Source organism: Alligator mississippiensis, chromosome 3 (assembly GCF_030867095.1).
Source record: "Alligator mississippiensis isolate rAllMis1 chromosome 3, rAllMis1, whole genome shotgun sequence".
In the NCBI taxonomy this organism is placed as follows: Eukaryota; Metazoa; Chordata; order Crocodylia; family Alligatoridae; genus Alligator; species Alligator mississippiensis.
Window position 1 is genome coordinate 71,790,676 of NC_081826.1, and position 25,695 is coordinate 71,816,370.

Below are 25,695 nucleotides of genomic sequence, written 5' to 3' on the forward strand. Positions count from 1 at the left end.
CTTTAGTTTATACTCATTAACATTAACTCCACCCTTGTCCCTCCTTTGTTCCACCCATATTCCCCCCTACTTCAAGCCTCTGTTTACTGTTTACTTCATTAGCGTGGAATTGCCTATGCATTGCATTCATTTACATGACTTTTTGCTATGAGCGCACTCTCAAGACTGTGAACCCGGCTCTCCTGGTCGATTGTGGTTTCTTGCTGACCCGTTTTGTTGCTGGTGGTGGTCTTTGTTCTCTTTAGCTGATGATCCTGCCACAGCTGTGGAGGGAGTTGCATTCAGTTTCTGTTTTACTTTTTACAGGAGAGGATAAGAAGAACAGGAGTCTCAGGGGAGACACCTATGACCAGTATAAGCTGTCTGGCTTACATATCAGAAGAATGGAATATCATGGAGTATCTGGAGACATGCTTATTTACATGGTCATCTTGGTGATGGTGGCTGCAATACTAATCCCTTATGTCATTCCTTTTATACTTGGCCTCTGCTTCTATTTTAGTAGCATGTTTGCTATAATTTATAAGAGGATTGCTCAGCTAAAGTCAAACCATTCTGATGATATCTTGGACGGTCCAAGGAAAGCCTTGTCATACTTCTGGGATTTGTATGGAAAGATATGGCATGGTAAGTAAAAGTTTCTTTGCTTGCAACTGTACATCCAGTTTAATTAGGTGAATACCCCCAAAAGTGAAAACTTTGGGCTCTTTAACCCACTGAAAAAGTGGTGCTAGTTTTGCTAGGGGCTGCAGAGTACACAAGAATCTCTGCCCCAAAGAGGTTACAGTTGAAGACATAAAAATGGAATGCAGTGGGAAAGGCAGGGCTGTGAGCACATTGTGGCTCAAGTTTCATAGAGGAATCATAGAGATATAAGGCTGAAAGGGACCTCCAGAAGTTGACTAGTCCAACCCCCTGCCTGAGGTAGGATCATCCCTTTCCAAACCATTTTATACCATCCATAATCTAAACCCATTGCGAAACTATCATCAATCCTGACATAATGCAAGATATAACACCTAAATTGCCACAGATAAAGGAGAGGAACCATGGCAGCAAATGTCCTGCTTCCATAAAAGGTTGTTAAAATACACTCAAGAGATCTCCAGGTAGAGGGCCAGCTTCTCCCTCCCCCCTGCCCCCACCTACCTCCCCACTACAGACAAAGCCAAAACCTCCATGGTGCATACCAATCTGACCATGGGGTAAAATTCCTTTGTAACATCAAATACGGTGGTTGGTCTGACCCAGAGCAGAGGGGCAATATCCTCTAGTCCAGGGGTGAGCAATTGTTTTGGGCAGAGGGCTACTTACTGTGTTTTGGCAAGCTGTTGAGGGCCGCATGGGTATCCCCACCCTTGACAGGTGTCCTGCCCCCTGGTTGCCATCTTGTAACTGAAAGTCCCATCCCCTACCCCTAAACTTTGCCACCAGAAGTCCCTTCTCTTGCCCCCTGAAGTACTCCTTTCAGCAAGCAGATTTGCCATCTTGGAACTAGAAAAATACCAAATTATATTCTAAAATGCAAACATCTAAAACATTCATTAATTTGATTTCAAGAGAATATTTTTGTCCTGGTTTACATGTGTTTGTGTAGTGTACATAGAGGTGATTGTATATAACAGCTTAAAATGAAGTCTTACTTTTGTATATTTTGTGTGGGGCAGTGGATATAGGTTTGTGGGGGGACTGTGGGTGTGTGGGTATCTGGGGGAAGGCGTGGGTGTTTCTGTGGGGGGTGGATAGGTGTGGTGGGTATGGGATGAGGGAGCATGTGTGTGTGGATATGTGGGATGTAGCAGGGGGCCTTCTCGGGGCCGATTGACCTTTGGTCCACCCACCTGTTTCTGGGCCAACCTCCCGCCCTCTCATCTGCCACGCCTTGTTTTTAATGAATTAATGATCTTAATTAGGCGGGAGGCTGCCCATTTTCTTGCCTCAATGCCAGGGGATGCTATCTGCGGCTCTGTACCTCCCCTACACCGTAGCCCATGCCTTGCAGATGGCATTCAGCTGTTACTCTCACCGGCCCCACACAGGGCCTCAGAATCCTCCCATCAGGACCCCCTAAGATCCCTCCATTCAGGCGGCTTACCAGCCTTCATTCAGGCTGTCTGGCTTCCTGAAACCATGTCCCCTCTCGGGCGTGGTCCCCCCCGGGACCTTTGGCCACACAGGCCCTGGCCTTGACTCCAAGGCCAGTCAGAACCCAAGGCCTCCAGCTCTGGGTGTCCCTCATGGTGGGTACCTGGCCCTTTTGACCATTCTGGTCCTGGCCCTTGCACGACCAGTCGAGGGTACTCTATGTCAGGCCTCTGCCATTCTAGCCCCACTGTCACTCCTGGGATCTGCCTTCTGGCCCCTACTAGGGGCTAACCCACCTGGTTGTGGGAGCTGGGGGTTAAGGAGCCCCGACCCGCCTTTCACCGGGGTGGTAACTGGCCTGGCATTTCCTGGGGGCTCCTGTACCACTGAGAGCCCCACTAGGCCACCTACCCCCAGCAGGGTGCAGTTTTAGGTTATACCCAGGACCAGGAGCCTCCAGACCATCCCCTACAGCTCCTCCCTTACCTCCAGGATGATACAAGCAGCCTTGCAGTTAGGTGATATTGCTGCCTGCCTGCCAGCAGCAAAATGCCCTCCTTATATAGGCAGCCCTGCATCTAAAATGGCTGCTGCAATCAGGCACCTGCTGGCTGCTTGTCCTAGGTCCTTAAAGTGGCAGGCACAACAGTGTCCTGCCACATGGGGCATGGGTGGGTATGGGGTTTGTGGGGGGAGGGTGGCTGGAATGTGTGAGGGGGTGTGGGGTCTGCATGTATGGCAGTGAGAGCAGGGGTGTGGGTGCATGCATATGGTGGGATGTGCATGTGGGACTCACCCTACGAACACACACACACACAGGGTACCAGCACGGCCCCCTGCTCCCGCCATCTGGTGATGCAGCTGGGAACCACATGGTGCTGGAGCAGTGTGGGGGCAGGGAAATGGCTGGGGGTGGGGTGGGGCTGGGCTGCTGTGTCCTGCTGATGACTCCCCCTGGGTCCACCAATGCCCTGAAGAAGGCTTAAAAAATACCCTGACACATGCAGCAGAAATGGGGGAAGATGGATCTCCAGATAAAATGCTTGTTTCTATTTTGAAAACAATGGCAGCTGTACACCATATGCTAAAAACAGAAGCATTTTAACAGATAATGGCTCTGTTTTCTATTTTTTATTTTTTTAAAAACTTTCTGCTATTGTCAATTTAACTTTGTTTTTTAAGATACTAAAATTTATGGAAGAGCTGTTTGGCAATGAAACATACACCTCATTTTAATTAGACATTGTGCCAGAATTTTGAAATGTCATCAGTAAGGGACATATTTAATTTGCGAGGTCTATGATAACCCCATTTGCCTTTCCTACAACTCCTCTCTTCCCTCTGCTTAAAATGTAGCTGAGTAACAAGACCTGAAAGATGGGATGTGCACGGTAGCAAAGCCAGAAAGTCTTTTGTTTACTTTTATTTTGGGTTTAGGGGCTTATATGATCCACTGGGCTGATGATTAGATATGGACCCCTTTGAGTTCCCTTTGAGAACTGCTTATGTGGTGATCAATTCTGGGATTAGTGGACTCCAAGATCATAAACTCAAAACATCAACCCCACACCAACCTCACTTTCCCCTCAAGCACCGCAGTCTCTTTCCAGCTCTCTTTGAATATTGAAATTGGAAGCACACACAAGGCAGAATCCTTTTTCATTTATATACCCAAATGGCAGTTTCTCAATCACCTAACTGTACTTTAGGTAGGCCCATTTTTCAGGCTTAAGCCCCCTGGCTCCTGGGCAAAATAAGCAGGCTCTGTTCCTGCCAGGAAGGTCTGTGCATTTATCCCTGAAGCCATGTTCTGGTATTGTAGCCTGACAAAAACCCAGGAGGAGAAGGAGGGCCTGTCCATTCTTTAGCCTAGGGGTTAGGGCACTTGTCAGGGATATGGGCAACCCATTTGCTTGGCTTCTGCCCTCCTTACACAAAGATGTAACAAAGATGAACCTGCATCTCTGACTTCACTGCTTAACCCACACTACCCATAGTACTTTAACCATGTGGCCTAGGTCTCCCAGAGCTTTCCTGGCCGGAACAAGGACAGCTTGAATGGCATCTGGATAGATGCTACACTTCCTTCACACTCTGTTTTCAGTAGAACTCTGTTACAGAGTCAGACATGAATCTGCAAAGGTCTCTTTCTGCATTCTCTCTTTCAAGAAAAGGCAAAGTCCCCATTTTATTTGGTGCATGTTGTACATGAGAAAATATCATACTTTCATCTAGCCTTGTGGTTTTCAATTCTTAAATTATGTTGAAGTGTCTAAATTATGTAGGTCTTGTGCTCAGCAGAGGGCACGTCTACACATTCATTGATGAACAGTTGTTACTGTGCATTTAGTTTAGTTCTTGCCTAATAAAGTACTAACTAAATGTGCAGTAATTACAGTTACTATGCAGTAGTGATAGAACATGATTTTTTTGTGATGCTTACTGCACAGTAGCCTAATAACACTGTGCAGTAGCGTATTAGCAAGGGTTTTGACCGGCACGCTACTATGCAGTGTTATTAGGCTACTGTGCAGTAAGCAGCTCGTGTAGATACCCAGTGAAATCTTTTAAGAATCTGGGCCTGAATTCTTATGAAGGTACTAAGCATTGGAAGTCCTTTCAATACCTGCTCCATACTGCTTGCTCCTTAGATTTATGCTTCTGTTTAACAAATAACTTTTATTCAAATTCCAAATAACGTAAAATTAACATTAACAATATTCTACTTTATACTTCAAACAGGTTATGAGCTTCATGGTTTGGAAAACATACCAGAAGGACCATGTCTTATTATTTTTTATCATGGAGCTATTTCTATAGACCACTTGATCTTTGTAGCTAGGTACTTTATCTTGACGCACCGAATGTGTGTGTCAGTAATTGATCGTTTCTTTGTAAAATTACCAGGTAAAATTCTTTTTTATTATATATAGTTAAATACTTTCATATATATATATATATATATATATATATAAAAGTGTGTTTTGTTTTAGTGAAATTTGTATCCATAATATTTGTAAGGTATGAAAATAGCACAGTCACATAGTCCCAGTACTGCACTCTGACAGTGAAATGAGGATTTGGGGGAATGTAACTCACATCTCAAAAATTTGTGTTCAGCACAAGTCTTTGTCTCTTTTGTTTTGAGCTTTTAAATCTTCTGGGGTGTTATCATTATCACTGATCTTGTAGCGAGAGCTTTCACTCAACCATTTATGCAATAGAAAGATGTAGAGTTACCTAGCTTGCTGGCTTTTTCAGGAGGGCTTTGATCTCTGAGGAACTCCTCAGCCAGTCCTCTTAAATAACACAGTCCTTAGGTACCACACAAACAAACAAACAAAGACACAAAAAAAAAACAAGCCTGTCTGCTTCATCTTTGGCTCCAGCACAGCAATATGAAGCTCCCAGCATTGGCAGCAAGAGGCCCCATTCCCTGCAGCTCCCTCCTCCTCTATGTTCTTTTTTTGGGAGCTATATAAGACACCTAGTGGGACATATCCCCGCCTATCCTAATGCCTTGCATTGAGGCTCTTTCAACAGGGCTGACTGTTCCCTTTTAAAGGGACAGACTGCCTTGTTACAGAAGATTTCAATAGAAGCTTAATTTTTGCATTGCTTGCCCTTTCCTTTTAAGTACAACAACCTAACTTGACTTTGTTGCAGAGAGTGTTTTTATTGTGTAAATATTACATAAACCAGTGCAATGTTCAATATGTTCGTGTTTTAAAGAAAACCCAGAATTAGAAACTAATTTATATTGAATGTGACTTGAAAGGAAGAGTTTCTGGGATATTTTATTTTGACAATTTTAATTACACGCGTTTAAAAACATGTTTATTTTGATTTATTTAAAATATATGGAAAAGGAAGGAAGGACAGATTAATATATATGCACGTACAAGTGTTAAACAGGTTATTCTCCATACATCTCTGGACAAAGTTTAATAAATTCATATTTTTATGCTACTATATTTTTCTGTCAAATAAAAGCTCTATTGGTGGCATGATTTAAGTTCTCTTTTAATAATTCAATTGGTACATATTTTCTACAGGTCTTAAATCACTTTTAGAAACTTTTTCAGCTACATCAGGTACAAAGGAAGAATGTTTGAATGCATTGAAAAATGGCCAAGTGGTGGCGGTCTCACCAGGTGGAGCTCGAGAAGCGTACTTTAGTGATGAAACTTACAAACTTATATGGGGTAATCGTAAAGGCTTTGCTCAGTTGGCTATAGATGCAAAAGTGGTAAGTAACACACATGTAAGTGTCAATCATCCCAATGGATCAAAGAGTATTGGCATGTAGCGAGTTACCACAAGGTATATCATACAGTTGGCTTGGCTTTACTATGCATCAGCTGCTCTGTAATAAATTCTGCTGGGCTTTATCTGGGGGTATAAGCTAAACCATAGCAATTTAGCCCTCTTTCTCTGAGATGTTGTCATCAGCTAACACAGCTAGCTCTTTGACAGAATTTGTTGGTGTCTTGTTCTTTTAGATGGACTGTGGCCAACACAGAGCTCCTTCTTCCCCACATCTAAATATTCACTTTCCTTTTCTCATCAGTCTCCCCATCTGGGAGATTTGCAGTTCTGGCCTTCTTTTGGACTTCACTTACACCCCATTTTTCTTGCATTTGCATGTGCCCTCATACACATCCAGGTCACATCCAAACCCTGCTGCTTTGTAAGGTCTTTCCTTCCATACTGTAATGGGTCTGCTTCCAGAGGTGGCCACACAACCCCTGGTGGGCACACTTCAACCATTCTTCCACTTCATCTCCCCCTGGCCTTTCCAAGACTCTTCTTTAGGTGCCAGTCCCCATCTCAATGCTCTGGGCTGCAGACCAGGCTGCATGTGCCGGCCTCTGAGCCTGCAGCTCAAGATGCCCAAGTACATCACTGATCTCTGCCACTCACTTCCTCTCTTCCCCGGATCCTCAGCCCCACCTCTTGGACCCTGCATTGGGCCTTCAGACCACAGCCCCATAGGCACCTTCTTTAATAGCACCCTCCCTAGGGCACCCTCTCATGGCTTCCTCCTCTCCTTGAAGCCACTGCAAACTTCACAGTTAAACAGGCTTAAACAAAAAAAAAGACCTTACTTCTCAACCTGTATACTGCTCAATGCTACATTCTTCTGTTGTAGAGACCTGGTCCACACTGTGCCTCTAGCCCAATATTTACACAAGAAGAATATCTGTATCATCATCCATACTGTATGATATCTGTCTGTTCTCCTTTCAATCTATTATTTGCCAGTTCTTTTTCCATACAGTTGCCAGCTGTCTTTCCATCAGATTCCCAACTATTGTTATCTTATCTTTCTTTCTAATTTTATTAATGACCTTCTTACAGTCTTTCAAGCACTTTAATCACAGTCCCTCAAGCTTATTTCCCCTTAAAGAGCTATCCATCTTCGCATAGTGGGCTGGTGGCTGCCATGCCCATGGCTCTTTCCAATCTTCCCTGTACATCCTCATCTTAATGTTCTCCCTGCCAGGTACGGCAGAAATATGCAGACTTTCCCACCCCTTTTCGTATCTTATTGCAGAACATACTTATAAAGTAAGTATATGCAAAACTTTCCAAATCTGACATTTCTCAGCATCCTAATTCCCTGACTTTGTATAGCTCCATTCTGGCTGTCCTCTCTCTTTTTAACTCCTCCCCAAAAAACTACGTATCTGCCTCTGTACCCTCCTATCTGGCTCTCCAGGGACCTAGCAGACCTCCTGAGGCTAAAAAGAAAGGCCTACAAAGGATGGAGGATGGGAGTCACCTCCAAGGAGGATTATTCTGCACTGGTCCGGTCCTGTAGGGAGCAGACCAGGAAAGCCAAGGCTGCAAATGAACTCCAACTAGCTTTGAGCATCAAGCACAATAAAAAGTCCTTTTTCAGATATGTGGGGAGCCGGAGGAAAAGCAGGGGCAATGTTGGACCCCTGCTGAACCAGATGGGGCAACTGACGCCCAGGAAAAAGCCAACCTATTAAATAGGTACTTTGCATCGGTCTTTCATCAGTCTCATGGGATGCCTATGCCCACTACGGGACAGGGAAGTCTGGGTGAGGGTGATCCCCTGCCCTCCATTGATGCTGACTTCGTGAAGGAACATCTTGAGAAGCTGGATACCTTCAAGTCAGCCGGCCCTGACAGTCTTCACCCCAGGGTACTCAAGGAGCTGGCGAGCATCATGGCCTAGCCTCTAGCACAGATCTTTGAAAACTCTTGGCGCTCTGGTGTAGTGCCCGAAGACTGGAAGAAGGCCAATGTGGTGTCTATCTTTAAGAAAGGGAGGAAAGTGGATCCGGCTAACTATAGGCCCATTAGCCTGACTTCTATCCCGGGGAAGATCTTAGAAAAGTTTATTAAAGAGGCCATCCTTAATGGACTGGCCGATGCCAACATCTTAAGGGATAGCCAGCATGGGTTTGTTGCGGGTAGGTCTTGCTTGACCAATCTCATTTCCTTCTACGACCAGATGACCTATCACCTGGACAAGGGAGAAGAGATTGATGTCATATATCTTGACTTCAAAAAAGCCTTCGATCTGGTTTCCCACGATCGCCTCTTGGAGAAACTGGCCAATTGTCGCCTTGGGTCCTCCACGATCCAGTGGCTGGAAAATTGGCTCCGGGGTCGGACCCAGAGGGTAATAATTGATGGAAGTCACTCATCGTGGTGTCCTGTGACCAGTGGGGTCCCCCAGGGCTCTGTCCTTGGACCCATACTGTTCAACATCTTCATTAATTATGTGGACACTGGAGTCAGAAGCGGACTGGCGAAGTTCGCAGATGACACCAAACTTTGGGGCAAAGCATCCACACCAGAAGACAGGCAGATGATCCAGGCTGACCTGGACAGGCTCAGCAAGTGGGCGGACGAGAATCTGATGGTGTTCAACGCCGATAAATGCAAGGTTCTCCACCTTGGGAAAAAAACCCCGCAGCATCCTTATAGGCTCGGCAGTGCTATGTTGGCTAGCACTATGGAAGAAAGAGACTTGGGGGTCATCATTGACCACAAGATGAACATGAGCCTGCAATGCGATGCTGCGGCTAGTAAAGCGACCAAAATGCTGGCTTGCATCCATAGATGCTTTTCAAGCAAATCCCGGGACGTCATTCTCCCTCTGTACTCGGCCTTAGTGAGGCCGCAGCTGGAGTACTGCGTCCAGTTTTGGGCTCCACAATTCAAAAAGGATGTGGAGAAGCTTGAGAGAGACCAGAGAAGAGCCACGCGCATGATCAGAGGTCAGGGAAGCAGACCCTACGATGACAGGCTGAGAGCCCTGGGGCTCTTTAGCCTGGAAAAGCGCAGGCTCAGGGGTGATCTGATGGCCACCTATAAGTTTATCAGGGGTGACCACCAGTATCTGGGGGAACGTTTGTTCACCAGAGCGCCCCAAGGGATGACGATTAGGTTGAATGGTCATAAACTACTACAAGACCGTTTCAGGCTGGACATAAGGAAGAATTTCTTTACTGTCCGAGCCCCCAAGGTCTGGAACAGCCTGCCACCGGAGGTGGTTCAAGCGCCTACATTGAACATCTTCAAGAGCAAACTGGATGCTTATCTTGCTGGGATCCTATGACCCCAGCTGACTTCCTGCCCTTGGGGCAGGGGGCTGGACTCGATGATCTTCCGAGGTCCCTTCCAGCCCTAATGTCTATGAAATCTATGAAATCTGCTGCCATGATAGTGGATACACCACTACCAAGTAAAGGATGATTGGCAAGAGTACCATTTTCACCTTTGAAAGATAACATTCTACCATTCCATGATCCCAAGAACTGCTTCACTCTTATTTCTAGCTTTTTCTAGCTTCTTTCCTGTTGCTGTCCATTGGGATTCCCAAGATCTTGATTACACCCTCTACTACCTGGATCCTGAACTTCTGTAAATTCTCCCAACTCCCCAAACCCATCAACATACTTTTCATCTTATTTAATTTTTCCCCCGACACTTCACTGTAGTCCTCAGTATGTTTCAATATCCTCTTGATTTGGTACATTGCCCTGAGCCACCATGCTAACATCATCCATGTATAATGTACATTTAACTTCTCCTCCTGGTATCTTCACACCACTTACCAGCTTATCATGACAAATTCTCTACTCCAATTGCTCCATTGCACACACAAAAAAGATAGGGGGCAGCAGGCATCCCCTCTCACCCCTGTTTGTATGGGGTATGCTTTGCTCAAGTAATCATTTTACCTCCACTGGGAACCTCTTCCTTTGCAATACTTCAAACATGAAATCATGGTCAACCTTATTGTAAGCTTTTTTCAACTCTAGATTCATTATTACTGTATTTATTTTCCTTTCTAGCACATCCAATATGACATTTCTCATTAACCATCAGGCCTGGGATATCCTCCTCTCAGGAATGGCACGCGTTTGTTCTTCTTGTATCACATATGCTAAACAGTCGCACATTCTTTTGGCCATTACTTTTGCCATCAATTTGTCATCTGTATTTTAAAAGGTTATTGTCTTCTAGTTGCTTAAAATGTCTTCCTTTCCCATCTTGAATATTAATATTACCACCCCTTCTGCAAAATCCTCCACTATCTCCCCATCCTCCATTATTTCCCTGTATGATTTTATTATATCTGTCCCCAACCGTTGTCAACATTTTTCAAAGAATTCTACCAGAAGTCCATCTCTTCGCAGTGTCTTCCCCCTCTTACAAGGTTTTTTAGAGTAGTCTTCCACCTTTCTCAGACTTAACTTCTCCAATTTTTGTTTCTTATCATTCCCTATTCCTTCCTTTATGCCTTCAAGGAGCACCTTCATTTTTCTTCCATCTACTTCTCTTCTTTTGTACAGCTTTCCTTTTCTGTTATAAAACTCTACCACCACATCCAGGACCTTTGCATTCTTTTCTATTCAGATTCCTTCTTCAGTTCTTACTGCTTTCACTTCCTTCCTTTTTCTCACTCCTCAATTTTGCCATAAAATACTTACACCACCCTTCCCCCTTCTCCATCCAGGGTGCTCTGGTCAGACAGATTTTCTCATCTGTTTTCCTTTTGAACCATTTTTCAGTCCATTGCTTTGTCTTCCAGTTCTTTTTTCACTCATACTCTTAGTGCTTCCTTTAATTCCTACTTCCTTGCCTCCACTTTTTCTAGCTCTTCCACCCTCTTCTTAATCTCTCTTCAACCAATATTTCTGAAAAATGTTCTTGTTCTTCTCTTGATCATAATCAATCACTCCCATATGCTTTGGTAGTATCCCTTCAGAGTCCTCCATCCTTTATACAGTTTCACACATTCTTGAGAGATCCTTATTTTTGATGAGCTGTCTAGCTCTTCCTCCCTTCCTTCCCTATCACAAAGAAAGATTAGTGCAGCCTAGCTGAATAAGATATCTGATAGTGCCCATTACATTTAGAGCCCTCGGTGCTGAGTGTTTCAAGTCATGGTGAGCCACTACAGTGAAAAAAATTAGATGTCCTCTTCACACTTACAGCTGAGCTAAGCCTTTCTTTCCCATTTCCAATGATTCCTGATTCTTCACTAGCCTTAGCTGTCTGGCAAACATCACCAAACGGCTCCAAACAGTTCACCCAGAATCCTTGTGTCTCCCCCTCTCTCAGCCTGTCTCAACTGACAAATGTGGTTCTACCCTCCGTGAGATGGAGCTGGACCACATTGCCCTGTGCCTTATTTGCCTATACATTTTTGGAGGATGCCAGGACTCATGGCAAGAACACCTGGTTCCAGTTATGAGTGGGGGATAGTTAGCACATACCCCCTTATAAAGGATCTATTTGGACTACACATACATGCTGAGCAGTGCAGAGCTCTGGGGTCACCATGGCTTGAAATGCTGTTGTCAGCAGGAGCCCAACCCAATGAACTATATGGTGAATACAGTTGTATGATAAAGCCATATGTCTTCACTGTTTGTACTGGTTAAAGCCATTTATACTATATTTAAGTAGGCACAAAAGTACTCTTTAGAAGTGTGTTTATGGAATACCTGTAGTAAAACATGCAAGTTTAAAAAAAAAGTAAAATGTATACATTCTTGAGTTAAGTCTATGGGTACCTATAATAATTTGCAAGTTGACATAAAAGTCAGTGTTTTCATATTTGCCCCTCACTTCCATGTGCCCACTATAACAAGCACTCATCCCAGGTGTGGCCACAACACCCCCTGGTGGCTGCTCAACCCTTTCCTAGTCTGGCTGTCTTTGGGCACTCTTCCCTTCACTTGTCTATCATGCCTTGATGTTATTATCTTTTTTTTAAAAAAGGTAGGCCACCCCAGGGCTACCCAAGCCTGATCTTGCACTTTTGACCTCAGATGTCCCAACTCTCAGCTTTAAGGGCTAATTATGTGGCTCCAACTGCCCATTACACCATGCCCATGCCTCACAGTTGTTATCAATCATTTCTATCAACATCCCTTTTGTGCCAGCACCTCAGTCCCTATTCCCTGGGCCTCGTCCCTGGGCCCTAGTCCCTGGGCCTCTCTGCATGGGCACTTCGTCTACCTCAGATACTCCCTGATGTGATTTCTAGGCTTTCCTGCTTCTCCTGGGCACTTCACTTTATGGCTATTCCTGAGTACAGCCTCTCTGCTTGTATTCCCCACCTGGGCACTTCGCATATGCAGACTACTCCCAGGCACTGCGTCCTGCCCTGCCAGGTTCCTATCTCTGCCCATTCCTGGGTCTTGTAGCCCTAGCACTGATTTGTGTGCTTCTTTACCCCACTTCTACTCTCTGTACTTTGGGCCCCTGGCCCTGATATCTACTGTCTTCCTGGGCACTGCTCCAACCTTGCTCCCAGATCTCTACTCCTACTCCCAGATCTGTGGAGACCTCCTCTACCCCTCAGTCCCATCCACAAACCTCTAGTGCTGCTTACCCCAGCTCATCTGTTACTCAGAAGCACTGCTGCAGGCTTGCTGCCCAGGAGCTTCTATCTTTGTGGCTCTCAGGGCTAGACTGCCTGACCAGCTCAAGCCCTGAGTATATATGCTAATAGCCAACCCCTTGTCAGTCAGATGACTCCCCTGATTGCCACCTAAGCCCTCACTGAAGATTCATTTCCTTTTAAAGTGACAGGAGCAGCACCAGTAGAGCCAGCAGAGCTGCCAGCTCCTGCAAGTGAGAAAGGGATGGTAGCTGGTCACGTTTCTAAGTAAAATCTCAGAGTAGCCATTGTGGGAGACTCCTTTCTGAGGGAGACAGAGAGAGTGATCTGCCAACCCGACCCCTTAGTCCAAGAGGTCTGCTGCTTCCCAGGGGCCCATATCCAGGATGCAGCTGAGAGGATCGCAAAACTTATTTGGCCGTCCAACTACTACCCCATGCTCCTTATCCATGTGGGCACAAATGACATGGCTCAGAGCAATCCCAGCCAAGTCATGGATGACTACAGGGCTCTGGGAGTGGGGCTTAGGGGGCTGGGGGTACAGGTGGTTATGGAAGGAGAGGAAGGAGAGATGAATTGAAGTAGTGAACAGAAGACTGCGGCACTGGTGCCATCGTGAAGGCTTTGGCTTCTACGCCCACAGTCTGCACTTCAGAGAGAGAGGCGGTGGCCTGCTCAGAAGGGATGGCCTCCACCTCACTCCACTGGGGAAGAAGCACTTCCCAGCCAGAATGGCTGACCTGCTTGACTGGGCTTTAAACTAAGCTTGCCAGAGAATGGGCGGACAACCACCAGTGCAACATCCCTTCACCAAGCATCAATCACAAAATCAACAGGTTAGGCTGCTCAAGGAGGAATCCACTCCTACATAAGCCCAGGAATGGAGATTTCCCAAGAATATAAGGAAGCCTAGGACCTGTAACAGAACTTGCCTGCATAAAAATTCCAGGAGCTTGGGGAATAAACAGGAGGAACTGGTCCTTCTTCTATACAGAAATGACTATGATCTTATAGGGATAACGGAGACCTGGTAGGGCTCTTCCTATGACTAGACCATGGGTATAGATGGCTATACTTTGTACAGGAGAGATCATTCTGAAAAAAGAGGTGGGGGTGTAACTTTCTATGTGAAGGAGCAGTACACTTCCCTACAAGTGGAGATTGGCACCCAAGGAAGATGACTGGAGACCCTCTTGGTTAGAATATGAGGGGAACATAGTGAAGGGGATACAATAGTAGGAGGTCTACTAGAGACCTCTAAATCAGGAACAAGAGCTAGACCATGAATTCACTAGGGAACTGGCTGAGGCTGCACATCTCGGTGCATGGTAGTCATAGGAGACTTCAAGTACCCGGACATCTCATGGAGATGTACCCGGAGCACTCAGCCAAATCCTATTGGTCACAAAACTTCCTCACATGTGTGGATGAGTTCTACCTGTCCCAAGAAGTTTATGGGCCAACAAGAGGTAAGTCACTGCTGGATCTGCTACTGGCCAAAGGGGATGATCTAGTCAGTGACCTAAGAATCAAAGGGAAGCTAGGTGACAGTGACCATGAGTTGATCACTTTTACTATCCATGGCAAAGCTAGCAAGTCAGTCAGCAATGCAGAAGTCCTCTACTTCAGGAAAACTGGCTCAGGTGGATTGTTGTCGAGGCCCCGAGAGGCCATGATTTGACAGGGAGGAAAGTTCAAGATGAGTGGTCACTCCTTAGGGAAGTGATCCTAAAAGCACAAGGAAAGTCCATCCCAGCCCATAGGAAAGGTAATAAAAGGGCTCAGCAACCCCTTTGGCTCAACAGGGAACTCATGGACCTCCTATGTCTAAAAAGAAAAGCTTATAAAGAATGGAAGACAGGTAACACCCCTAAGGAGGAGTATGCTGCACTGGTCTTCACCTGTAGGGAGTGAACTAGGAGAGTCAAGGCTATAACTGAACTCCATCTGGCTACACAAATCAAGGACAATAAAAAGTCCTTTTTCAGATACGTGGGAAGTCAGGAACCCCCCCCCCCCCCCAAGGCATCATTGGACCCCTACGAAACCAAATGGGGCAGCTGACAACTGGCACCCCAGGAAAAAGCCAGGCTGCTTAATGATTACTTTGCATCCGTCTTTCACCAGCCCAAAGGAAACACCCTGCCTGACAAGATGCAGAATGACTAGGGTGCGAGTGAATATATGCTCACCATTGACATAGATCTTGTGAGGGAACACCTTGAGAGGCTGGACACTCACAAATCAACTGGCCCAGATAGATTGCACCCAAGAATGCTAAAGGAACTGGCAGACATCACATCGTGGCCACTGACAAGGATATTTGAAAACTTGTGGTGCTTGGGCAAAGTACCTGAAGATCGGAAGAGGGCCAATGTGGTGCCTATCTTCAAGAAAGGGAGGAAGGAAGATTTGGAGAACTATAGGCCAATCAATTTGACCTCAATCCCTGGAAAGATCTTGGAAAAAAAGGGAACATTATTGACTGGCTAACAGAAGGCAGCATTCTAGGGGATAGCCAGCATGGGTTTATGGTGGGGCAGGTCTTGCCTGACCAATTTCATTTTCTACTATGATCAGGTGACGCATCGCCTGGACAAAGGGGAAGAGGTTGATATAATATATTTGGACTTTAAAAAAGCCTTTGACTTGGTGTCCCATGGAGAAACTGGGGAATTGTGGCCTCGACTACCCAACAGTCCAATCGTTGGGGAACTGGCTCCAAGGCTGGACCCAGAGAGTGGTAGTTGACAGAACCAAATCAACATGGCACACAGTGACCAGTGTCACCCAAGGCTCCATGCTCAGACTTGTACTCTTCAATGTCTTTATAAATGACCTGGTCTCTGGTGTCAGAAGTGAACTGGCTAAGTTTGCTGACAACACCAAACTATGGGGAATAGTGCCCACACTGGAGGATATGCTGGTGATCCAGGCCAACCTTGACAGACTCGCAAGGTAGGCAGAGGAAAACCTGATGACATTCTATACAGAGAAGTGCAAGGTGTTCCACTTTGGGGGAAAAAAAGTGCATCACACTTATAGGCTCGGCAGTGCTACACTTACTAGCACCATAACCAAAAGAGACTTGGGGGTATGAATGACCATAAGATGAACATGAGCTACCCATACGATACCGCAGTCAGCAAAGCAAATAAAAATCTGGCCTGCATCTACCGATGCATCTCAAGAAAGTCCCAGGAAGTCATCCTCCCTCAGTACTCAGCCTTGGTGAAGCTGCAGCTGGAGTACTGCATCCAATTCTGGGCTCCAGAATTCAGAAAGGATGTGGAGAAGCTTGAGAGAGTCCAGAGGAGAGCCCCACAAATGATCAGAGGGCAAGAGAGCAGGCCTTATGAAGAAAGGCTGAGAGCCATGGGACTCTTTAGCTTGGAGAAGCTAGGCTCAGGGGTGACTTGATAGCAGCCTATAAGTACATCAGGGGTGTGCATCAGGATCTGGGGGAACGTTTTTTCACCAGAGCACCCCAAGGAAAGAAAAGGGCCAATGGTCACAAACTCCTGCAAGACGGTTTCAGGCTGGACATAAGGAAAAACTTCTTCACTGTCTGAACCACCAAGGTATGCAATAGACCTTCCCCTCCCCGCCTCCCCCTCCCACCCAGGTGATGCAAGCACCTACTCTGGACACTTTCAAGAAACTCTTGTATACCTATCTTGCTGGGATCCTTTGACCCTAGCTGACTTCCTGCCCCTTGGGCAGTGGGCTGGACCCGATGATCTTACAAGGTCCCTTCCAGCCTTAATGTCTATTGAATCTATGAAGGGCCCTGAAAATAAGAAGGGGAGGGATAAGACAGGCGAGGCAGGAGACAGAGGACAAGTGGGCTGCCTGAGCCTCCTAGATTTATTTTTCCTGTTGTAGCAGTGGGAGGGGGACAAATTCAAGGCAACCCTCCAATTAGTAGATTCTATACCTAGAAAGCTGTAACCAATTTATAAATTTTTCATATATAGAATCTAATTATTGGGAGGTCATCCTATATTCAAGTAAATACTGTATGTAGGAACCAAGTTCAAGTCCCATTGTAGAACTGGATTGCTAACATGGGAAAATACTTTTGCCAAGCCCTTGAGAAACCTAAGTTTGGTTGGGTGAGAGAAAACTCATCAAGAGCAGCAGCCGCAGGCAGGTGAACTTTAAGTGAACTGATAGAGCAGTATTTTTGAGTGCCAGCAGATACTTCAGTATGACTAGACTGGCAACTGGTTAGGTATAATGGCCTTTGCTTGACATATGAATGGAAAACCTGGTCCATTTCATAAGGTATGTTCATCTATCGGTAAGAAAATCTCTGACTTGAGCAGAACATTCTTGCTGTATGTGAGTGGGCATCCTGGCTGTGAGATGGAGTGCAGGTCTAGGTGAAGCTTTCCACCTTGGGTCAGCTGGTCTAGGACCAGTGTCAGATTCCTGGAATCGATCTCTCACAGGCTTCAGTAGGAGGTTCTGTTTCCAGAAATGCCTCAGTCCTGCCAGTGCTAGCAGAATTGTCCATTCTTAGACCTGCTTCACTTCATGTTATAGCTGTTGAATAGATGTATGGACAGGAAGGCTTGCGGGAGACATGCTAATCAGAGGATTTGAACAGCATCTGACAGGGAGCCAACGAAAGAGGCCCCATGGAGGAGAAGGACTGGTACTTGTTGATTTTGGGTACAAAGAGGTTTATTTTTGGGAAGCCCAAGTCAGAGAGACTGGACCTTAAGACTGACTTCTTGGTCTCCTGACTATGGTTGGTATAAATGGTGGAGATGTTGCATGTTTTTTCCCAACTTAAATGGTGAGTGTCCATCACTAAGGTCACACAGGTGGGTGAGGAGGTACAAAAACATGCACTTGTGCACAGATCCTGCAGATGAGCCAGGGAGGCTAGTTCCATACGAGGGGTTGTCTGTCTCCTTATGCTTGGCAAGACTCTCTCAGGGAGAGTAGATGGGCGTATCCAGGTTTGTAAACCTCTGAGGTGAAGTCTAGTATGCAGTATCACAAAGGCACAGGAGGCCATGTGTCTGAGAGTGGGCAGACAAATCCTTATGGTTCTATTTGGGCATATCTTGATCCATGGAATTAGATCTCTTAGTGCTTGGAAGCAATCTTGTGAGAAGTAAATCCTTTCTGTCAGAGTCCTAAGTGGCTCCTAATAGTTTGAGTGTCATGATGTAAGGTCAGGATCCTGGACCCAGTTGGATCCAATCAGATCAGGACAAGTCATCCCCTGAACAAGTGGTGCCTGCAGGAAACCCAGATCAGCAGCTTGGTCCCAGCTCGAAAGATTCAATTTTGGTGGGATGGTAAAGTCATTCCTTATACCAACAGCATGAGCCCCTGAGCAAAAGATAACAAATATGAAGGCAGAGAAGCTGTACCAAGCTTTCTGGTATCTGTTAGATCAGTCCAAAGACTGATGCTAAAATATCTGTAGTTGCCATGGGCTGTGCAGTGCTCAGGGCAGAAGCACAGACACTTCTTATTCTTGGCCTTTTTCAAAACCTAAATTGCTTCTGCTAATTCCAGGTAATGATACTGCCTGACTATGAGCTGCTTTCTGCAAGAGCCACTGGGGGCTGAAGAATCTGATACTGGAGGTTTTGAGAAGTGTAAGGAGCTGTGGATTGTTTGAGTCTTGGAATTTCAGTGTGAGCCTGTAAAGGCTGAAATCTGGATCAGTCAGATGTGGAAGAAGTAGACTTCTGTAAATGGCCTTTGGTAGAAAGCCTCTCTCTAGAGCCAAAATAATACTATTGGAACCATTTGCTGGCACCATTGATTAGACAGTGCCGGTCTCAGTGGTAACAAGGAGGAAGGAGGTTCCTGAGATACGATGCTGAAAGTTGCAGAGATATCTATACTGTTGGGCAGAATCTCTTGTCCATGGTTTGGAGACTGAGCATTAGGAGGTGTTCAAAAGCAACATTATAGAGCTTCGTCTCCCTCCCCCCGCCCTGTTCCTTATGGGTGTAAAAGTTAAAGCTCTAGCAGCCCCCCATGGGAAGAGGAGAAAGAAGAGTTCAGGAGTGGATTTCCTCAAGACAGGAAAGGCACTTGTATCTCTATCTGAAGTTGGTCTAACACTGTAGCAGGATTGATATTTGTCCAAAGCCTGACAAGTGGGGAGTAGTCATGGATATAGGCATTATCATGTACCTTTTTTTTTCCACTCCAAATAGAAAAAAATAAGAAGGAAATACAAAAGAAACCTTCTATCCTGCTTAAGAAAAGAGGTAGAAAAAATTGTCTCAATCTGACAGCAGTTTTTGAGTTTTCAGACTGTTTCCAGATCTTAGCCTTCTCACCCTTTCCTTTTAAAGTGTAAATTTACCATTGCCTGGCCCATAGGCCCATGCAGATGTGATCTGAGGCTACTGAGCACAGTCATTTGGGATGCAATGTCTCAGGAACTACCTTGTATGAATAGGAGAGGAACACTGAACTTAATTACTGTCTTATTGCCTAATTCTGATCATACTATAAAAAACAGTTAATGATCTGTTTGCACCTATGGCTACAGTCTATACAAACTTATAAAAATGGTAAAACTGAACACAGCTTATCATTAGCATCAATAGAGATCCCAGACATCATAACAATAAATCCAACTGGGGAAACCATGACATCCCACAAATCACCCCAAAATACTGAGAGTTTCCAACACAAACATTTCAGGGTTTCCCCCAGGAAAAAAATATCTATCTTTCTCCATAGTGGTGCATAACTTACTGGACAAGGCAGTCCCTTAGAATATGAGACACCATTTCATGCCCCTTTTCTACCCAAATTCAGACAAGACTCTTGAAGCTGCATCTCTCGCTGTGAAGGTACTTTATATACAAGACTACTAGATGTTCTGGCATCTTAGCTAATGATATATCTGTTCCTTGACCAGCTCCAAGGTTCTGGTGCACAATTCTGAATGAAGTGTGAATTATAAAAATCCTTAATTGAGAGTCAAGCCATCTAGGCCAGATCACATCTATCTCTGGAAGTTTGGTAGAGTGTGAACATGTCTTCTTCCCTCTTGAAATAATTAAGCACTCAGACAGAAGAGAAATGTGGACATTTTTCATTTCATGTTCATTATTAAATTCTTATCTTTTGTTTTTTCTTCTCCTCCTCAGCCCATCATCCCAATGTATACTGAAAATATTCGGGAAGCATATATGATGCCTAAAGAAAGGAGTAAGAGGCATTTAAAATTATATATTCTGTTAGAGCATTTTTCACTTTTTCATCTCAAAATATGTTTCCTAGAAATGTGTATTATTCTATTGTGGTTTTAGTTTGCTCCTGATTGTGTCGAAATGGAAAGTGTCCATGGATTGTCAGACATTAATGTGCATGTCCATGATTTGCCATAGGCTGCTGACAGACATTACTTTAAAGGCATGATAAGAGATGTGATCCATATTCCCAACAGTCATGCCTCCTTCCATGCCACACGTGTGCAGCAGGACATGTGATATTGGGATCAGGGATCAGATCTCAATTGTGTTCTACATGCCATTGCAGGGGGAGACTGGGATTGTGATCTTGGGATCCCCCAGCCCTGGCAAGTTGAAAGCCAGGTGCTTGATGATCAACTGCTTGTTAGCTGGATTGGGATCACACTAGGGATCCAACTGGTTCTCATGCACTTCCCAGTCAGCCAATGGTCATAGTCCAGCATGGATTATACTGGGACTGGTTCAAGTTCCTGTGTGGTCCTGGAGCCAGCCAACCAACAGCTGATGGTCAGCTGGTGGGGACATATTGGATCTGATTGAAGACCTCAGCGCAGTCCTAACCCCTGCCACATGCCCAAATTGGCATGATGGGACTCATCCCCTTTCCCATCCAAATATTACACATATATTGTGTAATATTTTGAGGGCTGATTTCCGTTTTCATTGTGTCATTAATTGCCTGAATATGTAGCTGGGTTACTATTTAAGACAGGATTATCAGGCTAATCGTATCTTCGGTTTCAAGGTGAGGCTCTGCTTAAAGGCCTGTGGCTTAATGGTGACAAGAGAACCATTAAAGCAAGTGCTTCCATTTACTTGAGGGTGGAGTACAGATGGTTTTGTGAAGATTGGGACATAGCTTTTTCAGGGGAGACTGTGAAGGAGATTGAATCCTTGTTAGCTCATCATGACATGAAAAATCTCAGGTTTATGTGGGCACACAGTTTCAGGGCAAACCTCTCTGGATTGCATTGAATTGGGAAGAACTACGGAAGGTGACCTGGTTTGACTTGGTGAGTCAAGTGGATAAAATAGTGATTCTCAGCCAGGGTGCTGGGACACTCTTAGTTACCAGGAGAATCTTTAAAGGGTGCTGCAAGGTATAGGGAAGTGAACCAAGTCTGAGGAAATAAGGAGATAATCTCAAACTCAAGCTTGTCTGGGCCTGGCAGTTTACCTGCCCCTACTGCCTGGCCCCACTGCAAAGCATTAAGCCCTGTAATAATAAATGCACTAGGGTTTTTTTAATGTGGTGCTGGTCAATTTATAGAAGTTAAGGAGGGGAGTCTTAAGTCTAAAAATTTTGAGAGCCGCTGCGCTGCAGCTAGAGTCAGTACTATTGGATTATGAAGATGCTGAAATGAAACTCAAGGAGCCTTTGGGTTAAAATACACAGACTAGAGGTTAAGAGGTGAGTGAAATAATTGAATCTGATGAAGAAAGTTTTCACTTTTTCCTGCCTTTTGATTGTGAGGGAAACATTTAATTTTGGGTAATTTGTCAGCTCTGGTTTTTGTTTTTACATTTAATATATGTTTATTTCTCGAAAGCCTTTATTAATTTTAATTTAATGCACAGGATTAATTAGGTGGCTATATGAAACTTCTCGATTGCCAATCATCTCACCACATGGAGGGTTTCCAGTCAAACTTTGCGCACACGTTGGAGAACCCATCCCATATGATCCAAATATAACTGCTGAAGAACTAGCTGAAAAGGTACGTTGGTTCCTCTAGCAACATCATATCACCCTACATCTTAATTTTTTCTTATCTTCAAATGATTATTTCAAGTTCATTTATGTCTTCATTTTTCTTTTTATTACGGATTTTGTCTTAGAGTTTGAGTTATAGGATGCATCAGGGCTGTCCAACTGGTGATTCATAGGCTGCCTGTGGCTGTGAGGGATTAATTTGCTACTGCCAACCTCCTGCCCAGGTGCTGCTCCCCTTACTACAGGAGAGGCTGCTGTCACCAGGATCACCAGGTTCTTCCTCCCTCTGCCTGCTTTTGTTTCCTGCTCCCACTGTTGGAAGTGGGTCAAGACAGGAAATCACTGCCATTGGGCTCAGGGAGCCCAGGCTCAGGGTTCCTGTACTGAGGGGAGGGGTAACCTGTATGGCATTATACAGAAGGGGGGGCATGCACTGTAGCACTTAGCAGGTGGTTCGGTGGGAGATCCATGTGGTGCGTGGACCCTCAGGATGCACAGATGCAGCTTGCACTGCGTGTGACCTCTGGTCATTTTGAAGCTAGGCATGTTGATGTAGAACTCACTACTCGTCAGAGGTTGGAGTGGGCCAGGGAAGTTATACAGATTGAACCATGGCACACCTGTCAATTAGAGATCAAGCAAAGCTTTATTGGTTAAACACATACAGCTCAACAGCAATGCTACACATGTGTTAAAGTGAATTTCATTGTGCTGCAACAATCCTGGCTGGGTTTAATGAGAGCCCTTAGTCAGCTGGCCATGTTGGGGGCAGGGTTCCCTGGGTCCCTGTGTCTCTGCACTGATTTGATGCTTCTTGGGATGCAGTCCATCAGAGAGGGAGAAACACAAACACACTGCTGTCCTTTGCTGTCTTTCTATATTTCCAGATGTAACATTACAGTTGCTAGGCAGTTGTTATCCTACTTTATCTTTCAAGGCAGTTTTGTCTTTCTAAGCAATATTTACATCTTCTTCTACACTACACTAAATCTGTAGTGCCAACTTTCGACCCTACAAACCTGTTTTACTTATTTCCAAGGTTGGATTCTTGTTTTGCCTTTACTAGGATTTTTTGCTTTGAGTTTCTTGCTCTGCCTGTCCCCTGGGCTAAGTGCAAATTGCACATCAGTTATTTGAACCAATCTGGGGTTATTCCCATTCACCCAAGAGGATTCTGGGAGTCTTGTTACTCCTGTTAAGTAGCTACAATGAGCTTGTATTTTCCTTACTACAGGCAGCCATGTAGTACATACTGTACATAGGGCCACAACTGAAGTAGTTGATTGTGAGCTCTGTCAGCAATATTGTATTGTCAGGTGTTTTGGTGAGGTTCTTTTTCCTGTACTGCTTGAATTGCAAACTTTGCTTTTATTTTTTGGATTCCATGTCTTCTGTCACTTCTGTCATCATAGGTTTGTGGCTGAAAAATTGGTGTTAAGCAGCATGGTTATGAAAATGTCCAAGTTACTAGTCAGTGTCAAGATTCCCTAGCAATGGAAAAAATACTTGTAAATACAAATACTTGAAAATACAACTTTCAATCTGTTGAAATTGGCCCCCAACTCCCCTGATGCCCTGACTGCACCCTGAACCATGCTGCTCCACTTCCCTTTCCTTAATCAGGGGAGATGTTCCAGCAGGCCTTGGACTCTGTAGTTAATATTAGTTAGAAATTATTTTCCTTTTAATGCTCTCCAAAGCTGAAGGAGCTGCTTGCTGAATTCCATATCTCTGACTTCTGAAAGACTGGGGTCCTGGCTTCACAAAACCTTATTTCCAGGCTGTTTCAATGGGAATTAAAAAACCCAAGGTATTAATTTAGTGAAAAGAGGGTACATAGCAATCCTGTTCATAATTTTGCAGAACACATTATGCAATGCTCATTGCAGCATTACAGCAGTCTTACTCTCATGCACTTTTTCCAAATAATTTCTACTCTTCCTCAACTCCTCATTTCCAGGTTGGAAAAGGTAATTGGGGTTCTATTATGTGTAGGCTGGCTTAGTGTCAAGACTTTTAAAAGTTCAACTGTCTCTTCCCTTTTCCTTAACAGACAAAGACTGCACTCCAAAATCTGATACAAAGACACCAACAAATACCAGGAAGCACGTGGAAGGCTTTATTGGCACGTTTTGATAAACCACAAAAAGATGATTAGAAAATGTCACCTATTAGTGGCTCATCATATATATATATATATATATATATATATATATATATATATATATAAAGAAGTGTCTGTTTGTCTGTCTGTCTGTACGTATAAATCTATGTATGTACGTTCACTTATAACTTGAGAATGACTAGTCCTATCTACTCTAAACCTTCCAAGATCACTGAATGCCACCTGAGGAAAATTATAGGTGGGTTATTTTTCACTTGACCTTTTCTGGGGCTTCCAGTGACTGGGATTACTTCGCTTCTAAAATAGCAAACTGGTACCACTCCATTTTGGATGCAGTGAATTCAGCTAAACTGTCATTATTCACATCTTTGAGTAACATTTTCAAACAAAGCTGCTTCCACCATTTGGCAACCATAGCCCTCCATCCATTGGTTCAGGGTTTCTTGTGCTCCCTGTTCCCCCACTGTTTATCAATTTGCTCTGCATAAAGGGTAATACAGAAAATGCCAAGGAAAAGGACTTCAACTCTTAGTGGCATTTCAGGTACTGAGAAAAGGATGCAAAATATAAGATTGAAAGAAATTTATGAAGAGAAGGCACTACATCTTGCAAATAATCATAGAAGAAATGCTGCTTCAAGACCAACCGAAAGTAAAGAAGAACGAGCAGACCGTCTTGCTGCTACTGACATAAGAAATGCTGCCTTAGGAGCTAAAGAAACTAATGTTGAAAAGGTGGAGCATCTTGCAGAAGATAGTCTAAGACATGCAGGCATAAGAGCAACAGAAAGTAATGAAGAAATAGCAGGACGGCACAAGGAAAAATAAACCCCAAAAAACAACAAAGAATGGGTACTTTGCTAGTTAATTATAACATTCAAGATACACGTACTTCAGTAACAGTCCTCCTAACATTCATGGTAAAAAAAAAAAAAAAATTCATAAAAATGGTTGCTAGTAGATTGTCATAGCTGTAAATTAAATATGCAACATCAGTCTGTATAACTGAAAGTCATTTGGTTGATTATAGATTTTCCTATGTTGTATCCAGGGCCCATTCCTGCAGTCTTTACCCAAGCAAGATTTCTGATGATTTCAGTGGAACCTTGATTGAGTATGAACGGCAGCAACCGGTGGGGAGATTATGCAAAAAGTTTTAATTTTGTCAAGTTAGTGAACCAGAAGCAAAGAGGCTTTGGTGCCTAGCTGTTATTTTAGGTAATTAAGTACAGTGTTTAGGTCCTCAAGATACCCTTCTTAGCCGCAACGTGTTCATGCAAGTGCCTAAGTTTCTATCCATAGGTATGTGCAAAAGGTGTCTAGGTCTCAATGCTGCTGAGCTGCTCAGAGGCCAAACCCCAGGAAGTGTCTCAAAGTGGTGTTGCCAGCTTATCTCACCTGTAGGTCCAATTTGGTAAGCACTGTTTTCAGCACACTTATTTGAGTAAGCATCCCCCAAAATAGTTGGGAATGAGAGACTGTGTGAAAAAGAGTGGTTTTAATAGGGGAGCATTAGAAAATACTTATTCCAGAATACCAAGAAAAGTGATATATTGAGCAGTTGCTTGAGATATTTGAGTCCCTGCTCACAGTAAAGCAGAAAAGGAATCTGAAAATACATGCACCCC

General features: G+C 44.4%; 1 pseudogene; it reads left to right on the forward strand.

The window, feature by feature from the left end:
* Positions 1-311: 311 nt before the first annotated feature.
* Positions 312-25,062, forward strand: LOC102559621 (monoacylglycerol/Diacylglycerol O-acyltransferase-like; annotated as a pseudogene).
* Positions 25,063-25,695: the final 633 nt, after the last annotated feature.